General features: G+C 49.4%; 1 pseudogene; it reads right to left on the bottom strand.

The window, feature by feature from the left end:
- Window positions 1–4,306: 4,306 nt before the first annotated feature.
- On the bottom strand, window positions 4,307–5,198 carry LOC123158349 (expansin-A31-like; annotated as a pseudogene).
- Between the last annotated feature and the right edge of the window lie 13,219 nt (window positions 5,199–18,417).

Here is an 18,417-nt window from a genome sequence, read left to right as displayed (position 1 = left end):
TTGCAACTAGCCTAAATTTAAAGCTCAATAGACCTATTTTTTAAACTACAATTAAAATAAGAAAAAGGTATAATGCCCCGTTACAAATGCAATGGTTACAAATTTTTCAAAGTGCAATTAAAGTAGATTAAACGAACAATTGTAGAGAAAAGGGTTGATAAATCAATAAATCAAGTATAGATGTATTTTTTTACTAGAATCACAAAAAAAGCAGTCAATTCACCTAGTCCATAAGTTGACTAAATATGCATGCGAAAAAAATATTGTGTAATTAGGTGAGGGCTATATGTTTAATATAGAGTTGTTCTTTTTTTGCGGGGTAATATAGAATTGTTCTCTCATACAAAGTTTAGTAAGGACAATGCTTGTCACGTTCACCTAGTCCATAAGTTGATTAGACCAAAAGCTAAGGAACCAAGAGAGTATATAATCCATGATCATTAAACTATTTTGCTATTCTGAGTCGACTAAGAAATAACTATATAAGGTGATTGAGAACAACTATTTGTGAGTCACCGATGGGATCCATTTGATCAGGTGTCAGGATTTGTGCAAGCGAGAAAGTGATGAGAAAATCTATTTCTAGGTGGATATAGTCACTTTCTAATTAACCACTAATGAATTTTAAAAACTCAAAAACACTAACGCCCACACGTGTGGCAACATTGCAACTCGCCCACACGCCTGGATCACTGTCTAGTTAAGTTTGCACGAATCTTGACACACCGAGGCAGTTTTCGCGTGCCACGTAGGACAAGACCGGTGTGTGGGCGTTGGAGTGGTCGCCCACACGCCCCACAGTAAGCGGTTGCCAGCTGCGTTGTGTGGGCGAACTAGTTTCTGCCCGCACAACCACCACCTAGTCTACGCGCGTGTGGGCGAATTGCTTTTCGCCCACACGACAGTCATACGTTGTTGGATGGCAACTGCAGTTGCGTGTACATGGCAACTAGGTAAACACACATGACAACTATGATTCATTTGCTAGACGGCAACTGCAGTTGCGCCTATGTGGCAATCAGGTAAACATACATGGCAATTGTGATTAACCACACATGGCAACTAGGTAAACACACGTGACAACTATTGTTTGACCATATGTGGCAAGTAGTTAATCACACACGACAACTATGGTTTGATTACACGTGGCAACTATCATAAATTAGACATGACAACTATAGTTAACCAAAACAGAGAGAGTTGCCATGCTTTTACAACCATATTTGCCATCCCGGATAACTACATATGCCATCCCGGATGACAACTAAACCGTCATCCCGCGAGTACCTATTATAGCTGCGCCAGGACGTGTGGGCACATTTACTTCGTGCCACACGCGCGAGGTGGGGATGGGTAGTACTTGTTGGGCGTGTGGCACAAAGTAGCTGCGCCCATACGTATGGGCAATTCTACTGTTCGCCCACACACAACCCGTGTGGACTGCCCCCTGCTCATGCCACACATGGTGTGTGGGCGAATGCCTATTATGCCACACGTGTGGTGGATATCGGTGTCCTAAAAACTAGTAACAAATTAAAATATTCATACAGATCTGAAAGATTGTTAGTCTGTTAAGGACCAAGGGCCTATAGTCATACGTACAACTTTTCTAAAATATTCAAAGAATGTTTGAATTTTGAGAAAAGTCTACAACATGCATGCATTGTGTGATATTCTCCTTCTTTTGCTTGGAGCATTGTAAAATGAGTAATTTTTCGAAACAGTAGAAAATAACTAAATTAAGCAACAAGAAGAAACACCGACGAGGAAGCGAAGTTACGCATCGTCGTGCGCCGCCTCCCCACCTATTGACCAATCAAATTAACCCTCTGTGTAAAACCTTGTAACTCATTTGTACGTGTAGCATTACTCCCTAGCAATAATGCTAAACATACAAAGAGTTACACGCAATTACACGCTGACTATAATTTTTTTCATCTACTAACCAATCACAAACTTGCCCCCCTGATTTTCAGGAGGGATGGGCCGCCTCCCCACCTACTGACCAATCAAATTAACCCTCTTTGTAAAACATTGTAACTCGTTTGTACTGTAGCATTACTCCCTAGCAATAATGCTAAACATACAAAGAGTTACACGCAATTACACGCTGACTAGGATTTTTTCATCTACTAACCAATCACAAACTTGCCCCCCTGATTTTCAGGAGGGGTGGGCCGCCTCCCCACCTATTGACCAATAAAATTAACCCTCTTTGTAAAACCTTGTAACTCGTTTGTACGTGTAGCATTACTCCCTAGCAATAATGCTAAGCATACAAAGAGTTACACGCAATTACACGCTGACTAGGATTTTTTTCATCTACTAACCAATCACAAACTTGCCCCCCTGATTTTCAGGAGGGGTGGGCCGCCTCCCCACCGATTAACCAATCAAATTAACCCTCTTTGTAAAACCTTGTAACTCGTTTGTATGTGTAGCATTACTCCTAGCAATAATGCTAAACATACAAAGAGTTACATGCAATTACACGCTGACTAGGATTTTTTTCATCTACTAACCAATCACAAACTTGCCCCCCTAATTTTTAGGAGGGGTGGGCCGCCTCCCCACCTATTGACCAATCAAATTAACCCTCTTTGTAAAACCTTGTAACTCGTTTGTACGTGTAGCATTACTCCCTAGCAATAATGCTAAACATACAAAGAGTTACACGCAATTACACGCTGACTAGGATTTTTTTCATCTACTAACCAATCACAAACTTGCCCCCCTGATTTTCAGGAGGGGTGGGCCGCCTCCCCACCGAGTAACCAATCAAATTAACCCTCTTTGTAAAACCTTGTAACTCGTTTGTATGTGTAGCATTACTCCTAGCAATAATGCTAAACATACAAAGAGTTACACGCTGACTAGGATTTTTTTCATCTACTAACCAATCACAAACTTGCCCCCCTGATTTTTAGGAGGGGTGGGCCGCCTCCCCACCTATTGACCAATCAAATTAACCCTCTTTGTAAAACCTTGTAACTCGTTTGTACGTGTAGCATTACTCCCTAGGAATAATGCTAAACATACAAAGAGTTACACGCAATTACACGCTGACTAGGATTTTTTCATCTACTAACCAATCACAAACTTGCCCCCCTGATTTTCAGGAGGGGTGGGCCGCCTCCCCACCTATTGACCAATAAAATTAACCCTCTTTGTAAAACCTTGTAACTCGTTTGTACGTGTAGCATTACTCCCTAGCAATAATGCTAAACATACAAAGAGTTACACGCAATTACACGCTGACTAGGATTTTTTTCATCTACTAACCAATCACAAACTTGCCCCCCTGATTTTCAGGAGGGGTGGGCCGCCTCCCCACCGATTAACCAATCAAATTAACCCTCTTTGTAAAACCTTGTAACTCGTTTGTATGTGTAGCATTACTCCCTAGCAATAATGCTAAACATACAAAGAGTTACACGCAATTACACGCTGACTAGGATTTTTTTCATCTACTAACCAGTCACAAACTTGCCCCCCTGATTTTTAGGAGGGCTGGGCCGCCTCCCCACCTATTGACCAATCAAATTAACCCTCTTTGTAAAACCTTGTAACTCGTTTGTACGGGTAACATTACTCCCTAGCAATAATGCTAAACATACAAAGAGTTATACGCAATTACACGCTGACTAGGATTTTTTTCATCTACTAACCAATCACAAACTTGCCCTCCTGATTTTCAGGAGGGGTGGGCCGCCTCCCCACCTATTGACCAATAAAATTAACCCTCTTTGTAAAACCTTATAACTCGTTTGTACATGTAGCATTACTCCCTAGCAATAATGCTAAACATACAAAGAGTTACACGCTGAGTAGGATTTTTTTTTCATCTACTAACCAATCACAAACTTGCCCCCTGATTTTCAGGAGGGGTGGGCCGCCTCCCCAGCTATTGACCAATCAAATTAACCCTCTTTGTAAAACCTTGTAACTCGTTTGTACGTGTAGGATTACTCCCTAGGAATAATGCTAAACATACAAAGAGTTACACGCAATTACACACTGACTAGGATTTTTTTCATCTACTAACCAATCACAAACTTGCCCCCCCTGATTTTCAGGAGGGGTGGGCCGCCTCCCCACCTATTGACCAATCAAATTAACCCTCTTTGTAAAACCTTGTAACTCATTTGTACGTGTAGCATTACTCCATCGCCTAGCTAGGAGATATCCATCCTGGCCACGAAGTCAGGTATCCATGCAGCTTCGTCAAAATTGCGAGCACGCACAAAGCACCCATTAATCCGGCCACGAAGAAGTGCACCGTGTGTGGTGGATGTATGGTGATGTCTCAATAGTCGAACTGCTTGTAGGTGGTGAACGCCTGGCCGAACTTCCACCAAGCCGGCATGACGTTTTCAAAGAGCAAATACTGCCCGCCGGTGGTCGTCACGGCGAAGCTCAGCGCCTGGCCGGCAAGCCTGGAGAGGCACTGCCAGTTGGCACCCTAGTTTCTGGACATCTGGATCCACCCCGTGTTGGAGCCCTTGATGGACGCCATGGCCACCGATCCGCTGCCGGCGACGTTGGTGATGAGCACGAGCTCGAAGTAGTTGAAGCCGGCGATGATGAACCTGACCCCGCCCTGGCGCCAGCACTTGACACGCTGGTAGAGAACCGGCACAATGCCGGCGCGGTAGATGTCGTTCTTCTCCCAAGCTGGCTGCGACATGTCAAAGTGCCGCTGCGGCGTGTTGCACCAGCCGCCGTTGTCGCTGGGGAGGGCCTAGTTGGGCGGGCAGAGGTTGGTGGCCGAGACGGTGACGGCGGTGCCGGGCTTGCACCACCGCGTCTTGCTGGTGTCGCAGATGATGAGGTAGCTCTGCCCGCACGACGCGCCATTGTTGAACAACGTCGTGCTGAGTGCTGCGTTGTCGACCCCGTACCCCTGGTCATGCAGGTTGCTGTACCCGCATGCGCCACCTGATGATTGATCGATTAGAGAAGAGGACTGTCAGTTGGGCGAGCGCACACCCACGCACGCATTGTCAGCCACACATGACATGAGCGTACGTTCGCTAACCTGTGATTGGGAAATGCTAGCTAGGTGGCTTACCCATTGTGCCGGAGGCGTCGTTCCCGCCGTAGAACGTGGCGTGCGCCGGAGACCAGTCGGCCGCGGCGAGCGCAAGGCACGCCGCGAGGACGGTGCCAAAAACCAGCGAGGGCTTAGCCATGTCCATGGCAATGTACGTTGCCCATGATCGATCGAGCACGAGAGAAGGACAAAAACTTGTGGTTCGAGCTAACGGTGAGGCGACGATGATGGTGTTGCGCAAAGCCAGTGCGCTTAAATAGAGGACGAGGTGAAAGCTAATTGGATGGGAGGAAGTTACTTACGGCCAAAGAGAACTCTCACAAAAGTTAGCTAGCTATTTGTTATGCTCTCTGGGATCATTGACTTTGGCATTTGGAATTAATCGTGCAGACTAGCCACAATGGGTAGTAACATAGAGTAGTAACATGCCTATGTTACTAGAATATGTTACTACCTCTATAGTGGAGAGTAACATATGTATGGTAACATGCAACACTTCATTTATTAAGCTATAGACTCATCTTGCCTTGATACGTGTGATGTTACTCATACTACTAGTAACTAACTATGTTACCACATGCCTCTCTTTCTTCATTTATTGCTTGCCACATCATCTATTTTATCTAGATATGTGTGATGTTACTACCTATGTTACTCCCATTGTGGGTAGTCTGATGGATCAGGCCATTGTTAATTAGGTTAAGTTATACTACTATATAGTTATATCCTTCCATTCTATCTGACCTTGTGATATGCATGATTAATCGATTAGAAAGATTCTCAAGGCCACGAACTGGAATCAGCTCTCAGTTTCCACACCAGTTCACACATTAATCTGTCCACTGCATGTTGTGTATGACTTGGAAGGTTGGGCAGCCAAATCCTCAGAAACAATTACCAATTGATTAATTCTGTAATGTTCCCGATGTGTTTTTGTAAGGATATAGAGTATCACTCTGTTATAAAATGTGTGTTGATTAGTTGAACTTTATTCAAGATTGCCCTTAATAGTGGATAGATAATTCGTTAACCGGCCGGAGTAGTGGCCGGATAGATCATCATATTCAGAAGACGCCGACCGACGCTAACGTGCCAGTTGTAACTCCATGTTGATCTGCAAATTAGAAACGAAGGAGCTATTGCTTAATTATGTACTGTTATTATTTAGAGCAGAAGATGTTATGTCTTTTGGAATTTCGATGGGTTTTGGAAATTAATGTGAACTCTTAATATGACTTGTACAGTTCTTTACGGACTTCAAATTTAATGCCGACGTTCTTAATTCTTGACCTTGCTATCTGGAAGTAAGATAAAAAACTAATATGTCATCTCATCAAAATTGTATTATTGGCACGCATGATACTAGCTATGATATCCCCACTGTAGGAGGTCTTTGTATTGAACAAAGGGGCTTGGAATTTGATCCCAGTTAATTTATGTGCCAAGGTATCAGATTTTCTTTCAAGTCGTTATGTGCTGTACGTGGATTATGTGGTAACATATTACATGAATGTGTTGTAATTAATGAATTTGTGTTAAACTGAGAGCGGCTAAACCGCCGGGGGAGTGTTGTTAACATTGTCAAAAGATAAGTTTTGTTTGTTAATAGTTAGCCCTCCAAAAAGAAACCCTAGCCACCACAAATTCTAGCATTGCGGGGCCGAGGAGAGGGGATTATTGTCTTTCGTCTTTTGTGCAGTAGGTTTTTGTCTCACGATGATGTCGCTCTAGGTGATGGTGGTGTCATCTCGAATAAAAGTCCTTGAGTTTTAATCCCGTCTCGATGATGATTACTGCGACATTGTAGAGATGCCTAGAAGTTGTCGTCCCCGTTGTTCTTCATGGGTGATGGGGTTGGTTGTTTGTGTTGTCCATCGGCGTGGCTCCATGTGCATCGTTGACGGCAATCGTGAGCAAGATTGCCACCTTGGTCTGACTATACACCACGGATGTCTGCCTAGATCAGGGACATGTCCCAAGTCGATTGCTAGTAGTGGTTCCTGGTAGAACGTGCCAACTCCATAGCGCATGCAAACTCGTACTAACGAATCCTGACAATGTGCGATATGCAACATTTCTTTTGTCTCATGTTATACGTTTTCGAGTTTAAGGTGGATACTTGTCGGCTTGTTGGTATCTCGTCATTTCTTCTAAACCATGATACATATTCTCGAACCGGATCAACGCTTAACCCAAGTCGTATGACTATGTGTAAGGGCATTTCCTGCCTTAAGTGTTTTGGTGTTGATGACAATGCAATTTGCGGAGTAACCGTGTGTCTAAGCTACACAGGTTTACTTATGTGGCACAAGACGGTTAGGCAACCCCTCCGGACGGGAAAATCGAAGACAGATTTTCCGACACTTTTATTTCTTTGGTCGTAAGAAATACATACTATTAAGGAGTCCGCATCGGAAGGTACTGGGTGAATCAAAGCACGTACACACTCATATTGCACCCCATACTTCCTTCCGTTTGATAGAGAGAGCTCTCATTTCTAACAAATTGCAGCTTTTTACTCACTCGCGGTTGTACCGGCTACAGTAGCGGTTATACCGACCTGGCCAGTACTTCTAGTGCAACCACCACCAGAGGGGTGATTCCCTCTGGTGGTAGTACTCCAGACAGTGGTGAAGTGGTAGTACCGCTTTCCCACTAGTGGTTGTTGAGGGAGTCCTAGATTAAGGGGTCCTCGGGCATCCGGCCTATGTGATGTGGGCCGGACTGATGGGCCATGAAGATACAAGATAGAAGACTTCCTCCCGTGTCCGGATGGGACTCTCCTTTGCGTGGATGGCAAGCTTGGCATTTGGATATGAAGATTCCTTCCTCTGTAAAACAACTCTATACAACCCTAGGCCCCTCCGGTGTCTATATAAACCGGAGGGTTTAGTCCGTAGAGAGGATCATAACCATACAGACTAGACATCTAGGGTTTAGCCATTACGATCTTGTGGTAGATTAACTCTTGTAATCCTCATATTCATCAAGATCAATCAAGCAGGAAGTAGGGTATTACCTCCATCAAGAGGGCTCGAACCTGGGTAAACATCGTGTCCCCCGTCTCCTGTTACCATCAACCATAGACGCACAGTTCGGGACCCCCTACTCGAGATCCGCCGGTTTTGACACCGACATTGGTGCTTTCATTGAGAGTTCCGCTGTGACGTCCAAGACAGGATTGATGGCTCACCTTGTTATCAAGGACAGTATCACCTCCGGAAGAGCCCTATCCTCAGGCCAAACCCTCCGGCTGGGCGGCTTTACCATGACTGCCCGTTCGGCTGTCAAGCCAATGATGACTTCTCAGGTCATCGAAAATCATCTCTGTATTGACTCCGAGTACCCCAAGCAGATGGATCTGGCGGAGTTGTTGTCTTTAAACAAACTCCTGGATCGCATTGCCGCCATGGGGGTCGCTACAGACTATGATCAGATTGGGCTTAAACCCGATCAGAGAGAAATCAAATCTCCGCCGATCACCCATCAGATAGCGGTCGTGGAGGAGCAAAACAACAACTCTTCCCCTATGTTGAAGACGAGTTATGTTCGGATTTCCGAGCTCGAAGAGCTGGATACCTGTCTGCGGGACGACACTCCCGGCCCTCCGAACCTAGAATCGGGCGTTGAGCCTGGAAGATCATTTAACATCCCGGAGCCCGAACTAATAAGATCGGAAGTTTTTCAAGCTCCGGACCCCAAATTGGATCAGGCTTCGGATTTAAAGCCACCCACCCACCACAAGCAATATTCACCGAGCAATTCCGGTCCTCCGGATATATGCGACCTCATGTACGCACGACAGCAGTCCCAGGAAACAGTCCATCAATTTTGGGCCAGATTCCTTCTTGTCAAAGACAAGATTAAAGATTGCCGCGACGAGGACGTGATTTCAGTATTCTGCAATAATTGCACGGACGAAGGAATCCTCAACGCCATCAACCGCCGTCGCGTATTACACTTCGCTGACTTGGCAACCATAGTACAGAAGTACTATGCAATGGAAAGCACCTGGAAAACTCAGACAACTCGCTGGGAACCACCGGTCTCCGCTCAACCCATCTGGCGGGCAAAAAGGATGCACCCTCGCGGTGCACCCGACCCCATAGTGAAGAAAACTAAGACCATTACAGGACGCGGAATTGTTCTGGAGGGATGGCTCGATAGGCCATGCAAAATACACACAACACCGGATACCGTACCAACCCACAGCCTTAGAGCATGTTGGATACTCCAACAGGTGGCCAAGAGCGGCGAGGATATCCTCACCAAAAACACCTCAGAGCAACGCCCCCCGGAGAACGACGACCCAGAGTATTGACGGTCTTTGAGACTTTCTCTTCGAACAATCGGCGCAAGAGGGCACTCCGCGACCTCGCCGAAGTCTGCCAAGCCGCAGCAATAAACCCCTGGAACGACACGGCCATAACTTTCAATGCGAGTGACGAACCAAAATTCCGGTCAGTCCAGGCACCAACCGCCTTGGTCCTCAATCCAATTATGGATGGCTTTCGGCTCACTAAAGTGCTCATGGACGGCGGCAGCGGGCTAAACCTCATCTACGAGGACACGCTCAATAAAATGGAAATAGACAGGAGCCGCATCGAGCAAAGTAATACGACCTTCCAAGGAATCATTCCCAGCCGGGAGGCGCGATGCGCGGGAAAAATTACACTCGACGTGGTATTCAGCACGCCGGAGAACTATCGGTCCGAAGAGATAACCTTCCAGGTGGCCCCTTTCAACTGTGGATATCACGCCCTGTTGGGGCGAGATGCATTCATGCGCTTCCAAGCTATACCTCATTACGGGTACATGAAGCTCAAGATGCCCGGGCCCAACGGTATAATCACTGTCGTTAGTGATCCGGACATAGCCCTCCGCGCCGAAAACAAAACCGCATCCCTGGCCCTCGAGGCACTGTCCGAGGCCCTCGCGGCTGAAGAGTTAACCGCACTACGCTCCACGGTGGATAGGGACGACGTAATCCTTGACAAGCGGCCCAAATCCACCTCCTTCAAACCAGCAGACAAAATAGTGAAATTTCAAGTCCACCCAATGGACCCCAAGAAGACAGCTTCCATTGGGGCACAGCTGGACCCAACGGTCGATGCCGCACTACGAGCGTTCCTGCGCGAGAACTGGGACATATTCGCCTGGCACCCTTCTGATATGCCAGGGTTCCCATGCAGGTTGGCCGAACACAGCCTCAATATATTGAAGGGATATAAGCCGGTCAAGCAAACACTGCGGCGCTTTTCCGAACCCAAACGACAAGCTATGGGGGAGGAGCTAGCCAAGCTAATCGAGGCCAGATTCATCAGAGAAATAAAACACCCGGACTGGCTAGCAAACCTGGTGATGGTGCCAAAGAAGAATAAATCCTGGCGCCTGTGCGTCGATTTCAAAGACCTCAACAAGGCCTGCCCCAAGGATCCCTACCCCCTCCCCCGCATCAATCAGATTATTGATGCTACTGCAGGACACGACTCACTGTGTTTCCTCGACGCATACTCCGGATACCATCAAATCAAAATGAAGGAGTCCGATCAAGCCACAACGCCATTCATTACCCCATACGGGCCTTTCTGCTTCAACACTATGCCCTTTGGGCTTAAAAACGCCGGCGCCACCTACCAACGCATGATTCAAACATGCCTGGAGAAACAAATCGGCAAGACAGTTGAAGCATATGTGGATGACATCGTCATCAAGACTAGGCACGTCGAGTCATTAATGGACGACTTGCGTCTCACATTCGACAACCTCCGTACATATGACATCAAGCTCAATCCGGAAAAGTGTGTTTTCGGCGTTCTTGCTGGAAAACTATTGGGCTTCAATGTTTCCAATAGAGGAATTGAGGCAAATCCAGCCAAAATCAGAGCTTTGTCACAATTGGCTACACCAACAGACCTTAAACAGGTCCAAAAACTAGTCGCATGCGTGACAGCTTTAAGCCGCTTTATCTCCAGACTAGGAGAAAAAGCATTGCCACTTTATCGCCTTCTCCGACGCACCGACCACTTCGAGTGGACGGATGCGGCAACGGCCGGACTAGAAGAAATAAAGGCTCTTTTAGCGAGCAACCCAATACTGGCGGCACCGAACGTCGGTGAACCGATGTTATTATACATCTCTGCAACACACCAGCTGGTGAGCGCGGTGCTCGTCGTTGAGCGAGAGGAGGGCAGACACAAATTCCCGTTTCTGAAACCGGTGTACTACGTATCCACTATCCTCACACCATGCAAATCCCGATACCCTCATTACCAAAAAATAGCATATGCGATCTTCATGGCATCCCGGAAGCTACGACACTACTTCCAAGAGTGCTCGATCACGGTGGCTTCCGGAGTACCACTCAATGACATAATAGACAACCGCGACACTACGGGCCGGATTGCCAAGTGGGCCATTGAGCTCCTGCCATTCGACATAACATAGAAACCATGCCGAGCCATTAAATCCCAAGTATTGGCCGACTTCATCACCGAATGGACAGAGGCCGAACTCCCTAAAGAGTACGGTACATATTCTAACTGGGTCATGCACTTCGATGGCTCTAAAATGCTGGCCGGCTTAGGAGCGGGTGTTGTCCTAAAATCCCCCACCAGAGACACAGTCCAGTACGTACTCCAAATATTATGCACAGACTCCAACAATGCAGCCGAATACGAGGCCTTATTGCACGCTTTTCGAATGGCTGCCTCCATGGGCATACAATGCCTGGAGGTGCGTGGGGATTCAAATCTCGCAATATCCCAAATAAATGGGGACTTTGATGCCAAAGATCCGAAGATGGCGGCCTATTGTAACGCTATACTCAAAATATCAGCTCGGTTCGAGGGACTCGAGTTTCATCACGTGCTCTAGAAAGTAATCAAGCGGCGGATGTCCTTGCTCGCATTGGCGCCAAGCGTGACCCCGTCCTGCCTAACATCTTTCTGGAAAGGCTCTTCAAGCCATCCGTGGTGTGGCAGGGTGAGAGCAGCAACACCAGTCTGGATCCGCTTGTACCCCCAGATTCCGTACACAATACAGATATCATCGGAGGCTCAGCCACCGAAATAACACCATCGGCCCATCTAATAATGGCAGGAATTGCCCCATGGACCGAACCCTTCTTGGCCTACCTTAATAGGCGAGAGCTCCCTGAGGATCAGAATGAGGCTCGCTCCATTGTTCGGCGCTCGAAAGCCTACAAGGTCCATGACGGAGAGCTCTACAAGAAAAGCGCTACCGGAGTCCTTCAAAGATGTATCTCCAAAGAAGAGGGACGGCAGCCTCTGGCCGAAATCCACGCTGGTCTCGGCGGTCACCACGCCGCGGCTCGGGCCCTTGTAAGTAAAGCCTTCCGTACAGGTTTCTTTGGGCCGACGGCCCGAGCAGATGCACAGGACCTTGTCCAACGTTGTGTCGGGTGCCAGCTTTTCGCCAACCAAAGCCATATGCCGCCTAACGCTCTACAAACAATCCCCATTACTTGGCCTTTCGTGGTCTGGGGGCTGGATATGGTTGGACCCCTTAAATGAGGAAGCCATAAGAAAAAATATCTGCTGGTCATGGTAGATAAATTCACCAAGTGGATAGAGGCCAAACCAGTTAAAATGGCCAAAGCCGGACCAGTGATAGACTTTATTTCCGGTGTCGTGCACCGTTATGGTGTCCCACACAACATCATCACCGATAACGGCTGATGAAGTGAAAACCTGGTGTGCTAATCTGAGCATTAAATTCGATTACGACTCCGTCTATCACCCACAAACGAATGGTCAAGTTGAAGGAGCTAATGGTCTTATCATGAGCGGCATTAAGCCTAGACTAGTGCGGTCTTTGAAAGAATCAGACAAGCACTGGGTTGAGGAGCTCGACTCCGTACTCTGGGGGCTGCGGACCACGCCCAATCACACTACCGGATACACACCATTCTTCATGGTGTATGGCGCAGAGGCCGTTTTGCCCTGGGACATCATTCATGACTCACCTCGAGTGCGCATGTATGAAGAGAGAGAGGCTGAGCTTGATCGGCAGGACAGTCTAGATGCCCTAGAGGAGGAACGCGACGTTGCAAAAGCCCGTTCTACATTCTACCAACAAAAGGCTCGCAGATACCAAAGCAGAGAAGTGCGGGCCAAGACTTATAATGTTGGTGAACTCATTCTACGCTTGCCAAAAAAGAAAAAGGACAAACTCAAGCCCAAGTGGGAGGGTCCCTTCATCATAGATGAAGTTCTCACTGGAGGACCGTACCACCTGCGTGATGCATCGGACAATCGCTTAGAGCCAAACCTGTGGAATGCTGCCAGACTCCGAAGATTCTACGCCTAGAGACATACTCTTTGTTCGTCTTCTTCTCCCTTTGTTTCCATTTTTCTCTCTTTAATTTTTTCTCTAGCTCTATAGCTCTTGTGTGGCCAAACCGCATGACGTACACATCCTTAAATGTATACGCTCATAATACCTGGGGGCTTCTTTTACAGAAGCTTATTATTATTTTCCGAGCATCAAGCTCGCCACATATGTGTCCTTTCCTCATATGTACCTTTTCTTCGCCATTATATGGACCGTTATGACTTAAGTTTTTGCCAAGCTGGGTTGCCTGGTTCCTGTGCTTATGCCCTACGTTCCCGGGCATAAAGGGAGCACCTCTGCGATTGTTACAGCCGGGTCATCCGGACGTGTACCTCAGACTGGGTGAAGCCGAAAGCTAGCGTTCTTAAGGGAATATTTGGTCGGTGGACTAAAGACATTATACCCTAATTACAATGTGAACCTCCAGATATTACGTATACTGCGATTTTTCAATCACAGTTTGGGCATGCATATTAACGCATGTTCACCCAGGGAAAGGAACCCTTAACGGAACTATTCTCCCTGGAAGATGTTTCTTACAATTAACATGTAATATGACATAGCTAGCCGGATACAACTTGTCTGTTCAAGCAACTATGACCCCTATGCCTGGTTTCCACGCATACCCCAGTCTATATGGCCGATCCGGTATTCGGAAACACTCCGCACCTTCGGGTCCAGAGGTCGACGCGAAAAGGTCTGCCATGAAAATCGTTTTACAATCCGGCTAGGGACAAATTTGTCAATTGAAGTACATAGTCACTTGGACTGAAAAACTTCTTCCTCTATGCCGTCTAACAGGCTGTCTAGCTTACAATCTTGTTGGGAAAACTTGGCGGCTATCTTTACTTGGTCATATACCAAGCTAATTGGAATTTCTTGTCCATCTGACCCCCGAGGTCCGACCCAGGCCATATGATTCGAATAAGGCTTGGTGTACCGTGTTTTCACCATGGTCGAGGCCTCTCGCGCACCTTCTCGGCAGGCCGATATTTTCCATAATCGAAAGCGCCGCCGAGCTCCTTGGAATAGCTTCACAAGCTCCTCCATACTTCCTGGAGGGGAGGCGGATGGCCACAAAGCCTTGGCAATGCTCCACATTGCTTGCTGAGCTCGCTCGTGCACCTGGGACAGCTCTTGCAGCAGATCGCCTTGAGATCCGGACACTTCCTCTTCGGGACGGCCAGTCAGCATACCTGTAGACATAAATCTGTCAGCTCATTTCTTTGCCGAACACGGAGGTAAGTTCAAAAACATACTGAATATGCCGCCTCGTAGCCTCCTATTTTCCTTTACGGCGTCCGCTAGCTGGGCTCGTACATCTTTTGGCTCTTCGCCTAGCAGGATGTTGGAATCCTGCAGCTTGTTCTTATCATCTCTGACCCGTGTCAATACACGTTCGCCTGCGGCCAGTTGCCTTCCGGCCTGTTGTTTACCCGCCTGCGCGACCTTCAGTTCCTCTTTCAGTTGATCTACTGATCCTGTCATCAGAAACATAACAGTATTAACATTACTGGTACATGATTATACTTTTTATGGATGGAGGGGCACATTACCAGCCGGTGCCTCCTTGGACTTTTCCAGTTCGGCGGTAGCAACAGCTAGCTGAGTCCGGCACTTTTCCAACTCATAAGACAACATGTTCTTCTTCTCTGTGAGTACCTGATTATACAACGATCCTTAAATCAGTTGTTTCAACTATTTCAAGTCTTGGGGGCTACTGGTACATGCTTACTAGATTTGTACAATGCGTACTTACCCGCATATCTTTCAAATACTGGTCAGTGCCTCCGGTAAGCCCATCCCGAGCAGCTCGGATGTGTCAGATGTGGGGTTCCGGCAAACCCTTAAGGTTCAAACAATAGGGTGCGCGCGAAGTCTTTCCCTCCTACCGATCTACGCTCTAGCTCGCTAAGATCTCGCGGACGAACTCGACGAACTCGCAACACAGAAAGACACGAGGTTTATACTAGTTCGGGCCACCGTTGTGGTGTAATACCCTACTCTAGTGTGGTGGTGGTGGACTGCCTCTTGGGCTGATGATGAACAGTACAAGGGAAGAACTGCCTCCTGAGGTTGAGGTGTTCTTGTGTCTAGGCTCTCGATCGGATTGGATCAAGCTAAGATGAGCTTGCCTCTATGATGGTGGCTAGTCCTATTTATAGAGGCCCTGGTCCTCTTCCCAAATATCGAGCGGGAATGGAGCCAACAACGGCGGGAAAATTTGAAGGGGGGCAGCTAGTAAAAGCTATCCTGACAAAAGTGGTCTTCGCCTGTGAAAAGCTCTGGGGTGACGCCGTCTTGGGCTCCACGATGACCTCCGCCTTGCCGTCCTCCTGGTCTTGGTCTCGTTGCATCAATATAGCAACCTTTGCCTGATGCCTCGGTACTCCTCACCTGCGCTGGCCTCCTTAGCACCAAAGAGGAAACTAGGACGCTGCGCGCGCTGGCGCCTGCCTGGCACCCGCCTGGCGCCGTGCGTCATGGCTCACGTCACGAGGGCCTCATGAGGTTTGCCCCGCCTTGATATCTCCACCCTCGTGAGCCTGCCTAACCTGGCCACTCCAGAGGAGGTCTTGTGTCGTCCGCCTCGCGAGGCTTGGACCCTCGCGAGGATCTTGGATGCCTTGTTGATGAGGATGGGCCGTACGGCCTGCTAGCTTGGCCACGCTGTGGGCCGTAGGCAGGCAAGTCTAGGGACCCCCGTTCCCAGAACGCCGACAGTAGCCCCCGGGCCCAAGGTGCGCTCGGGCTTGGCTTCGCGACGAAGCCAAGGGTCAATTCGGAGCACCGCGGGTCCCAAAAGCCTGCGTCCCCGGTTGACGCGTGGCGGTTGATTGGACGTGGGGTCTCCGCTTCCCCACGCTGCCTCGGCAACTGCATGACTTGACAAGTCCCTACGACATGCAAGGAAAACCATCATTACCTGCGATCGTGGGAGACGCCGGTTGGCCTTCTCTTGCTATAAATGGGGAGGTGGGGCGAAGCACCCGTCGCCCATCTCTTCCTCGCTTGCTTGCTTCTTTGCTCCATTGCTTGCAGTGCCACCGATGGCGCCACGAAGGAAGTTCTCTGCCGCCGAGAAGGTAAAGGCCCCTCGCGAGGGCCCTAGTTCCTCAGCGCCCAAGCGCAGCCGCGGCCGTCCGCGCAAGCACACCGCGACCCCCGCCATGGCCCACCGTCGAGGTGGCGCCACGGCACGCGCGCGCGGGGGGGGGGGGGGGGGGTGGGTCGTCCCATCCATGGTGGTCCAACTGATGACGGGAGGCGCGTGATGGTGGCGCGGCCTCCCCGCCCGCGCTTCCATTCGGCGGAGGTGTCGCCGGAGTTCGTCGTCTGGTCGGAGAACCCGGCCGGCAACTGGCTCCAACTTCCCGTGCTTCTTTGCCAGTGAACTGCCGGCCTCTGGTCCAGGCGGACTCTGGTTGCAGGCGGATGGTTGCTGCAGCAAGGCCTCCTGGGTTGCGGTCGAGACTTCCGCCGTGGGAAACATAACCCTGGGCCGCGGCTGGCAGACGTTCGCCCGCGCGCGCGGCCTGGGCAGGCGGTGCACCCTCCACTTCAAGTACGATGGTGGATCGACCCTCTATGTGAGGGTATTTGGGGAAGATGGTCGCCGCGCCGGGTGTTGCCGCGAGACGAACGACGGTGAGGAGGTGCTCGGCCTTGGTGACGGTCGCGATGAGGATGAGGGCGAGCCTTCCCTCGGCAGCGACCGTGTCTCGTCTAGCTACGGCGGCTCTTCCTCCGGCGACAGCTCCAGTAGTGGCGGCTACGACCAGCCGCCGCGCCTGCTTTGAAGGCGGCAGTGGGGTCATCTCATCGACGCGCCTCCGTGAAGCGCGAGGAAGGATCCGGCTAGGCTCGGGGTGCCGATAAGGGCCTGCCTCCGCGGATCGCTGCAACGCTACTTTTGTTTTACTCCTCTTCCTCCATCAAGAATGAAACCAGTATGGGCCCAGGGGGGCGTGTACCGAACTATGGTTCCTCGGTTATTGCACTATGCGTGTTGTTCCCGTGCCGTGTCATTATTTTGCGCAAAGATAACTTAACCTGGTATATTCAGTATGCCCCCTTCCTCATGAGGTGTTTGTTTCCTCGTGTCCCATCTTTCCTTGGTGTCCTGCATTTGCTCAGGGACTGCGAAAATTCGTTAGGAAGTGCGTTAAAAGATTTGCCGTTCACACCAGGCCCTGACCTGGCGCTTTGTATCGCGGTACCCGAGGTGCACGGACTAGGAGAGGTGCGCCAGCTTTTGGGCTCGAACGAGGGTGGCTCGTGAGAAGGCAGAGAGGAGAAAAATGCTCATGAGGGCGCCTGCCTAGCCCCTCGTGAGTTATGCGAGAGAGAGAGAGAATACGAGCAAACCAGAGCCGGAAAATGCGGTAAGAGGTGAGGCAATCAAATCAGCAAGGAACGCCGAAAGCAGACTTCGATTAAGGAAAGCGAGCCAACTACGGAAAGCAAATGAAAAGCCGCGTCCGGCACCTAATCTAGTCTTCAAGTCCTCTCACCAGCGCGGAGCTATGTGCTGCCACTAGGCGTGGGCGGGAGCCCCAGGGCCTGAGGCCGGCGCTCCTGAGACTCCGGGGCGTGTACAACCCCAACTCATTATTACGTGAGAGTGTCACGGGCGGCGATTCTTCACAGGCACCGGGCCTTCTTCACAGGCTCTGGGCCTTTCTTCACAGGCTCTGGGCCTTGCTTCATGGGTAGAACTTCCGGAGGTGCTGGATGTTCCAGGCGTTTTGGATAGGTATCCCGTCTTGTGTCTCCAGGCGCACGGCGCCAGGCCTGGAGATGTGGACAACCTTGAACGGGCCCTCCCACATGGGTGAAAGCTTATGCAGCCCTACCCTGGAGAGGACCCTTCTCAGGACTAGGTCACCCGTCTCGAGCGTCCTGGAGCGAATGTTGCGGCAGTGGTGTCGCCGCAGCGCTTGCTTGTACCTTGCCGCCCTCACTGCAGCTTCGCGATGACGTTCCTCCCCCACCACGAGATCCATCCC

Source organism: Triticum aestivum, chromosome 1D (assembly GCF_018294505.1).
Source record: "Triticum aestivum cultivar Chinese Spring chromosome 1D, IWGSC CS RefSeq v2.1, whole genome shotgun sequence".
In the NCBI taxonomy this organism is placed as follows: Eukaryota; Viridiplantae; Streptophyta; class Magnoliopsida; order Poales; family Poaceae; genus Triticum; species Triticum aestivum.
This window is presented reverse-complemented; position numbering and strand designations above follow the sequence as displayed.